Source organism: Lissotriton vulgaris, unplaced genomic scaffold (genome assembly GCF_964263255.1).
Source record: "Lissotriton vulgaris unplaced genomic scaffold, aLisVul1.2 SCAFFOLD_1883, whole genome shotgun sequence".
NCBI lineage: Eukaryota > Metazoa > Chordata > Amphibia > Caudata > Salamandridae > Lissotriton > Lissotriton vulgaris.
This window is the reverse complement of record NW_028249501.1, coordinates 52,347-62,047: the sequence shown is the minus strand read 5'-3', so window position 1 is coordinate 62,047 and position 9,701 is coordinate 52,347. Positions and strand designations below refer to the sequence as shown.

General features: G+C 44.0%; 1 pseudogene; it reads left to right on the top strand.

The window, feature by feature from the left end:
- The first annotated feature begins 931 nt into the window (after positions 1–931).
- Positions 932–2,039, top strand: LOC147663556 (putative divalent cation/proton antiporter TMEM165 pseudogene; annotated as a pseudogene).
- The last annotated feature ends 7,662 nt before the right edge of the window (positions 2,040–9,701 follow it).

Below are 9,701 nucleotides of genomic sequence, written 5' to 3'. Positions count from 1 at the left end.
TAAGAAATGTCGACGTTTCGACCCGGCAAGATGTGGGGGCCAATCCAGTGGCGGTTTCTCCTCAAGTGCGTCGGGGCTCCACCCCGTTACATTCATCAAAAGTGCTCAATGTTTATATTTTATTTAATAAAAAAATAACCGTTTTTTGTAGTCTTCCTAATAATATATACACTGCATGTAGTGAACACAGGACACTGTCTGCCCCACTCACGGATACTGCTGCAGTGAGAGTGGCCGTTGAGTCTGGATTCAGGTCACGTGACGTGACTGACTGTCCTTGCAATGCTCCCCGGGCGGGCCCAAAGAAGCCCAGTTGTTTGCCGGCTGAGAATCTCACAGCCCTGAAGGCTGTGATGTCATCAGCTCGGCAAAGACTTAGCTTCAGGGCCCAGTCTCCACCCCCTGATAAACCAAGCCTGGTATCGCTAAGCCTCCACGTCAATCAAAGATTGGAGAGCATTGGCACCACACCTTTTCCCAACCTATTACAGGGTGTGGATGGGACCCCACCCTGTGACGAGTTGGGAAAGGGTGTGGCCTGCATGAAGCCGAGGAATTGAGTCTGCGCAGACTCAACCTCAGACTGCTTCCCGCACGTGAGTCTGCATTCTCCAGTGGATGGTGGAACTTACTGGAAGAAAGCCATTTGATTGAAGCAGGTTGCAGTCTGTACTTGGAGGACCACAGTGAACTCAGGAGTTGGCACTTCACCAGCCCAGGTAAGGCCTAGGCGGGGAATTTTTTAAAGCTATATTTTGTTTGTTTTATATAGCGCTAACAAGACTTTTTTCATATGTATTTGAGGTAAACATAACGCTGGAAGTTACACTGCGTGCCGATGGGAAGTTTATTGCTTGTGTGTTGACACCAGTCGAGGTGGCTGCTCTAAGCTCTGGCCTGCTGCATCTGCGCACTTATGCAGGAAGTGAGCATGGACACTGTAATATTAGCCATTGAAGACCAGCCAAATCCCATTTTTCTCCGGCTAACAATTGAGAACTCCTGTGGAGCAGTCTCACAACTGGCCTCGAAAATACACATTCTTCCCACATCGGTCCTGCTCTTCCTCTTCCTGCTACTCCTGACACTGCGTGGGCTGGCGATCGCCATTTAAGAAGATGACTGTGGGAACATGGAAATAAGGAGCACAACCCCCCCCTGTCCGACCGCAACACAAAACCGAGCCACCCCTGCAAGGCCCCGCAGAGAAAGTTCCCACCCTGCATCTTCCAGTGCACCATTTAGAAGAAGACACTCGGAACGCAGATATCTTGGGATTTAACCATGCATTTGTGACTACTTTATCTGTCATCATTGTTTCAAAACTTGGAGATGGGATAAGTCTTTCTTAATTGCTGCTATCATGGCAATGCGTTATAATCATTTGGCTGTTTTGGCAGGTCCTATGCTTGCTTTAGGCCTGATGACATGTTTATCAGTTTTATTTGGTTACGCAACTACAGCATACACATACCATGTGTCAACGTCGCTGTTTGCTATTTTAGGGCTAAGGATTCTTCAAGAAGGTTTGAAGATGAACCCTAACGAAGGTCAAGCAGAAATTACAAGAAAAGATGAAGAATATCACAGATCAACATTTCTTAATGGACCCGAAAATGTAGAAATGAGAGGCAGCACAAGTTCTGGACCGAGAAAGTGGCAACAATTTATCCCTCCAATATTTGTTCAAGCCTTTACTTTAACATTTTTAGCAGAGTGAGTACATTATTCATAGCTTGCAACAATTGTTTTCTGTTTTGGCTGCTCGAGAGGATCCTTTTGGTGTGGCCGTTGGTGGAACGATAAGACATTGCTTGTGCACAGGTTTAGCAGTTATTGGAGAATGAATGATACAGCAAAAAAAGTCTGTACGAACTGTGACCATTTTTGGTGGAACTGTTTTCCTAGTGTTTGCGCTTTCTGCACTGTTTATAAGCCGGAGTCTGGATTTTAAGGAACTTGTTGGCAGATGTTGCTTGGACTGGGATCTTGCCGACACCCATTTTACCATGTACTGCTGTATATACTGTACAGAATGATACCAAAGGGGACAATGGACGGAGCGTTTGAGCAAATGAAACACTCACCCCTAGTCAACTGATCTGGGTTTAATCCATCATCATTCTTTACCTCACTCCACTACCCCAGTTCGGACATGGCCAGATGCAAATCAGTCTGACCCTGTGCCTCATGGGAACAGTCCAGCCCGAACTGCCAAGCCATGTCTTCCCTAGACTGGAAACAAGCATCGTGGGACCAGTTTCTGGCTAATCAGCCGTATCCAGCCAGGCTAGCTTGCATCCAGTGGCAAAGTGAGCAAGGGACCCACGTCTGGGCATACCCTGCCAACTGAGGTTGAACAAAGCAATACCAAAGGGGACGATGGACGGAGCGTTTCAGCAAATCAAACACTCACCCCCAGTCAACTGATATGGGTTTAATCCATCATCATTCTTTAGCTCACTCCACCACCCCAGTTCAGACATGGCCATATGCAAATCAGTCTGACCCTGTGCCTCATGGGAACAGTCCAGCCCGAACTGCCAAGCCATGTCTTCCCTGGACTGGAAGCAAGCATCCTGGGACCGGTTTCTGGCTAATTAGCCATCATCAGCCAGGCTAGTTTGCATCCAGTGGCAAAATGAGCAAGAAACTAAAGTCTGGGCATACCCTGCCAATTTAGGGTGAACAAAGCGATACCAAAGGGGACGATGGACAGAGCGTTTGAGCAAATCAAAAACTCACCCCCAGTCAAATGATCTGGGATTAATCCATCATCATTCTTTAGCTCACTCCACCACCACGGTTCAGAAATGGCCATATGAAAATTAGTCTGACCCTGTGCCTCATGGGAACAGTCCATCCCAAAATGCCAAGCCATGTCTTCCCTGGACCGGACACAAGCATACTGGGACCGGTTTCTGGCTAATCAGCCGTCATCAGCCAGGCTAGCTTGAATCCAGTGGCAAAGTGAGCTAGGAACCCACGTCTGGGCATACCCTGCCAACTTGGGGCAAACAAAGCGATACCAAAGGGGACGATGGACGGAGCGTTTGAGAAAATCAAACACTCACCCTCAGTCAACAGATCTGGGTTTAATCCATCATCATTCTTTAGATCACTCCTCCACCCCAGTTCAGACATGGCCATATGCAAATCAGTCTGACCCTGTGCCTCATGGGAACAGTCCAGCCCGAACTGCCAAGCCATGTCTTCCCTGGACCGGAAACAAGCATCCTGGGACTGGTTTCTGGCTAATCAGTCATCATCAGCCAGGCTAGTTTGAATCCAGTGGCAAAGTGTGCAAGGAACCCGCGTCTGGGCATAAACTGCCGACTTAATGTGAACAAAGCGATACCAAATGGGATGATGGACGGAGTGTTTGAGCAAATCAAACACTCACACCCAGTCAACTGATCTGAGTTTAATCCATCATCATTCTTTAGCTCACTCCAACAACCCAGTACTGATTTGTCCATATGCAAATCAGTCTGACCCTGTGCCTCATGAGAACAGTCCAGCCCGAACTGCCAAGCCATGTCTCCCCTGGACCGGAAACAAGCATCCTGGGACCGGTTTCAGGCTAATCAGCCCTCATCAGCCAGGCTAGCTTGAATCCAGTGGCAAAGTGAGCAAGGGAGCAATGTCATAGCCTGCCAACTTAGGGCGAACAAAGTGATACCAAAGGGGATGATGGATGGAGCGTTTGAGCAAATCAAACACTCACCCCCAGTCAACTGATCTGGGTTTAATCCATCATCATTCTTTAGCTCACTCCACCACCCCAGTTCAGACATGGCCATATGCAAATCAGTCGGACCCTGTGCCTCATAGGAACAGTCCACCCCGAACTGGCAAGCCATGTCTTCCCTGGACCGGAAACAAGCATCCTGGGACCAGTTTCTGGCTAATCAGCCGTCATCAGCTAGGCTAGCTTGTATATACTGTACAGAATAGCGTACTTATATGAGCAATGGTTCGAGAAAGAAATGCTGTACAGCCAGTTAGATTTTTTTATTGAAAGCCTTTGTCAGTTCCTAACTTATCTGCAAAACAAGAAAGTGCAAGGACTTGAGTGTTGGTTTTGATTTTAATTGTGGAGGAGAGGGTGGTGAGTAGTGTTTTCGAGTGCATGATTTAAAATATTTTTCACTTCAGTTTTCCACAATGTTACCTAAAAATGTTTTGCCATACTGTGCTTATTTCTTATATATTGCTGGTAAAAACAAAAACAACAATATTTACGTGGTCAATATTTGACAAAATGCTATTTTTCCTTTGAGGTCTTGGAAAGGTATAAAAGTCCAGATGTATATTTTCTTCAGCCATTCTGCAAATATAATCTAGAAAGTACTTACATTGCAGTTTCTGAAAAAGTGACAACTTGATTGCATACATTTTTTAGGGCTGAGCTTGTTGAGTCACTGAACACTAAACTCCTGTCAGGTTTTAGGCGATCCATATTGAACATGTAGGAAATCAATGTACATGTGTTGAATTTCATATTTTCTGTTTTGTCTTGTTATGCAAATTTTGCACTTTACTGATTAGTCTAGCTCTTCCTTTCCATATATTTCTTGGCCCTATCCATCAGTGTCCTTTATGGGCTTTGCCGTGTAGTATATGCCTTACTTGAAAGCTGTTTGATAGGCTCTCTCTTTTATTGCAGCAGTCTAGGTATGTTTTATTTGTGAAATTATAGTCCATTACACCCTTCTGTCCATACAACTCAAATTTATGGAAAAGAGAGCACTGACGGTATGAGTAGACTGAAACTGGCTGTACGTGAGAATTCATCAAATACATAAACATGACCTTGTGTTCAGGGCATACATCTTCTAAAAACAATATATTTGACTACCAAGACATGTATTACTAGAGTTTTAACATAATTGGTACTATAGCTCTTGTGTTTGTTGAGTCAACATAACCTATCTCACAGAAAAGTTCTCTTCCTCCACCAGCCTTCTGAGGACTTGAAGATGGCTTGAATGCGTGCACAATTAGTTTTTATAGAACGGGGGGATGATAACTGCTTACTGTGTTTCACTGTGCTTTGTAGTGTTCTTGTGGCCTGTTTCGAAAACGCTGTTTATACAAATTCATTTTTACAGTATTTGGCCATTACGTTTTGCAGTTACAATGGCTGGGTTTGTTTATTATGCTGACAATGTTCGTGAGGAGCATGTGAGGTGTGACTACGGAGTTTGGTCGGAGGTGTAATATTTGTGTAAGCTTAAAAAATAGGCCTCACTCGGAGTGTCCACAGGGGGAATTCTAGCTCTCCTACTGGGTGCACAGAACATTTTTGCCACTCCTCTTGGGTGTTATCGGTATGCGCAAGGAAGCAGTTCCTTCTTCTCCATGATTTCAGTGAATTTTTCACAAGATAAATATATCTTTTTAACAGGGTCTCAGCATTCAAAAGAGCTAAGTTTTTCATCTAAGGTGTCAATGTATGTGCAAAAGGGAGATCTTTCTCTCCTCGAGGGACTGAATGCGTCGTATAGACAAAGGAGTGGCGCCTATCCCAAAGAAGCTCTCTCTCTGCTCCAGACTCCTCTGTGCATAAAGGTGCAATGCCACTTCCAAGTGGAAAATGTGACCATGTGTGCATAAAACGCCGGTCCTGGGCATAATCCTCGGTGCTCCCTACGAGTGTTTTTGCCTGCATTGCAAGTGCACATTTTTTTTTATATTGTACAAAACCATTACAAGTGTATTAGTGTGTTCAAAAGTTAATGTGGGCAAATGATAACATCAGCATACTCAAAGATTGTCCTCTATAGCTCATAAAAATTGGCAATTTCTTAAATGATAAATAATTAAATTGTATTGCTTTATAAACCTTGCTGCTTCTTCAAATTTGCTTGAAAATGCACCCTTTGTCCACTCTTTTTTCAAAAATTTCTCCAGGGAACCCCCCGAGCCCCCTGTATGTTGTTTGGGCTTGCCTCCTACGCTCGCTCCCCGCAGTGCAACAATCATTTTACCCCTCACCATTTTCAAATGTCTCCAGACGCCACTGGGACAATCTAAGCCTCAAAAGCGTGTCTTCATCAGGACTGGATACCCATTTAAAATGGGGAGCAACCTAGTGAAGAGAAGGGTATATTTATCCCACTTATTAGAACAAATGAAAGTGTGTGCATGTGTGTAAAGGTCCCCCTACTGTTAGCTCATTCTTACCTGGGAAGTGGAAAGGCGGGATTTTTACTTTAGAAACAGAATAGCATTTTCTAGAATCCCGTCACAGGTCGACTAGACCTTTTTTCCTGTCATGGAGTGTAGAAGGCAATCTATCTCAACAGCGTAATATCAACTTGAACGATCTCCACTGTTTTCCCCAAAGAACCACTGACATAGGATCGAGTTTAAAGGTTTATTATAAAGCCAAAAACAGTTGTGTATATAAACACCTCAGTAAAAGATTCAGAAGATAAACAGGCACTAATACAAACATAATTCTACGGAAAAGTCTTAATCCACTAAGAAACAATACCAGTATCAACTCCAAAATCTTCAGACTAACAAGAATTGCTATAACCTGAGTTTTGGTAGGCATCGGAAAAAGAAGGAATAAATCCAGTTTAATCTGTCCCTACACTATACTGAGTGACATCTCTACTTAACAAGGTTCCCTCCTATCAAAGGTGTCAGCCGTAGTGACTTCCAAAGAAGCACACTCACTTTGTTCGGACTTAGCTAAGATTCCATCTTGCACAGCAAAGCTCTCTGCCTGACCAACATCTTCCTTCGCCCTCATGCGCATCTGCTCTGCTCTCCTTCGGGGTGCTGTCCCTAATACAAAACCCCACAATATGGGCGACACGCCCTAAGGTACGCCCCTCTCAAAGGTATTAACTTTCAATAATTTCCATTACGACATCTTCATCCTTGTTCGTTGAAAACGTCCTTGGTTCCCAGAGCCTTCTTCTCTTGAAGTTGCTTCCCTAAATTCTGCAGTTACTCCTCCATGTCTGATACTACCATCCTAACGCTCATACACAACGGGCCCTTTTTCTACAATCTCTAGTTTACCTTGCACCTGCAAAGGAACGCACATAAACTGGCTCACAGTTCCATGTTACTTGCAATTAATTTTCTAAAGCAACCTTCTAGAAAAGACATTTCCATGATTTAATGTCAAGTGAAGCATTCTCAATTCGGCCTACACAGTCTTTTTCCCCACCTGGGCCTCTGCACGTTTCTGGGTATCACATCCTAACATGAGAGAAACATTTTCGTTCATTGGGCCTTCATCATTATAACAAAAATACATTTTCTAAACACATTTTCTAACTTAAACACTTCTATCTCGTTATATGAATACAATAATGAATTTCTAATAAAGCATTTTAATACATACATGAATTGGGTAAATCCTTCACTTAAAACAACAATTCTAGATTAACTTGGCATTAATATATTCAAAACACTCTACGTTACCCTATGTAAATTCTGGCACATTATTTCATAGCCCTACATCACATTTAAACATGATTATAGTCCTTTATATATGTGGGTGCTGATTATTCATAAATATGGTGCACCCCTACAATTTCTAACTCCGTTTTGCGCTCTCTCAGTAGCTTATCCAATAAGAAGACTTCTGAATTAATCATGTAATTGATGAGGGTCAGCTGGCTCCCAGACTGTAATGGAATTAATCCTAGGGATGTAAGGATAGAGCCAAAGTTAATTTTGGAGTTCAGCATGCAATCATCCCTGTCCACTATAGTAAACAAATGTATACTGACTCACCTTAACATAGGTGAATTCTGTCAGCCTCAAAGTATTCATAAATTGTATGACCTTGTAAGAAGAGTCAGTTTCTGTCCTTGCTGTAGAAAAATAGACCAACAATGGGGATGATCAATTTAATGTTAACTCACTACACCCCCAGTTTACAAAGGCTGGCATTTAAATTAAGAAAAAGAAAAGAGAAGAGAAGAGAAGAGAAGAAAAGGAAAGGAAAGGAAAGGAAAGGAAAGGAAAGGAAAGGAAAGGAAAGGAAAGGAAAGGAAAGGAAAGGAAAGGAAAGGAAAGGAAAGGAAAGGAAAGGAAAAAAAAACGAAACATTGCGGTAGAGTTAAAGGTGTCCTATTTATTTAATTTATTCAGGCTCCTAAAAAGTTTAAAATGCTACACATTAGCTCCAAATTGCGATGAGCATAGCATGAAAAGATAACAAAGAGCACATCCAGGAGGCAGAGTCGCTTACCTCCTTCTTTAACAGAGTCTCGAGTAAGACTGACACCGTTATAACTCAGTGAGCGGGGCTCTGGGAGAAGAGATATACTATCTCTGCGTCAGGGTGCATGCACAGGGAGCCACGGAGGAATGCATTTCAAACGTGACACGTCTGCTGCTAGACGGATTACCGATGCTGGCAGCGTTTGAGGGATGTCATTAAAGGTATACAATATATTCCCGTCTGTATTTATTTAAATAATCACGGTGTGACAGAGAGACTGTATCCGAGGCTGGAAGGAAAGGCCTCTGTCCATAGTTAATGTAGAAAAAAAAGATCAAAGTGTAAACTTCATCGTATTAGGGCAACTGTACTGAGTGTAAATCAGGCCACCTCTGTGTCCCGTTATTCCTCCTTCATCAGACAAGTGTCATCCACTACTAGTTTTGAATGACCCCCAACGCCACAGCATGTTTGCCAGTGACAATTACAAGAATACGTTTCTAAATCTTTTTTTTCAAACATAGATTGTCTCAATACAAAATCATGCTTATCAAAATGAAGGGTAACCGTGGTTACATCCACCATACTCTACATGAATGTTATTCCACAGAACACAGCTTTTTAGGTCTCGCGCCCTATCGATGCACGCAAGCGCATCGAGCGGAGCGAGAATTCAAGTGCCGAAAATCATCGTCAAACCAAGGGCTTTCAGCCCCGCGGTTTTCATGCAGTTCACGTGAATCACGTGATTAAACATGCACGCGCATCGGCAGCATTTCTCCTGCAGGCTCGCAAAAGGCTCTCCTCCCTCCCCACATCAAAGTCATCAATCACCCTCCCACAGGCTTCCCCAGCGCTGCCCCTCCCCCTGCTTCACGGCCAGGCCATCTGTTCCATGCCAGACCTCTCACACCTCCGTCACAGCATGCCTGTGTACTTCAAAGGCTTTCAGTTTCGTCTCCTTTTAAAACTTGTTTTTTAACTTGTTCCCTGCTTGCCTCTCCCCCCCCCCCTCCCCCACCACAGCAATGCCGAGGGCTGGTTTCACTTTCAGCACGGAAGACTTGCCTGCTTTGCCAACGCTTGTTTTTAATTTTTTTTATTCAATGCTTGTTTTTCTACTTGCATAAACAGAGTGGCTTTACCGAGCATTTAGATTTTTCTTATCATGCCATTGCACACGTTCTCCCAGGCATGCAATATCATGGCTTAGGAGTTGAGGAGTCACCTCCACAGCAAGGGAACCCTGGGGGCCCGCCGTGATTTTTCAGACCCACCCCCTACCTGCCCACTCCTCCCCCCACCCTATACCAGGCAGCGGATGTGCTGAATTGAACACAAAACACTTTCAGCAGCCTCGAAAGTCTGCAACCAGGCAGTGCCCAAGCCAAGCATAGCTGCAGCTGCTGTCCCTGGCTACCCTTAACTGAGGTCCATGGCTCTGCAGGTAAGCTCAAGTCATGCAGCTGCGGTTCCGCCAGGAACAGCCCAACACAATAACAGT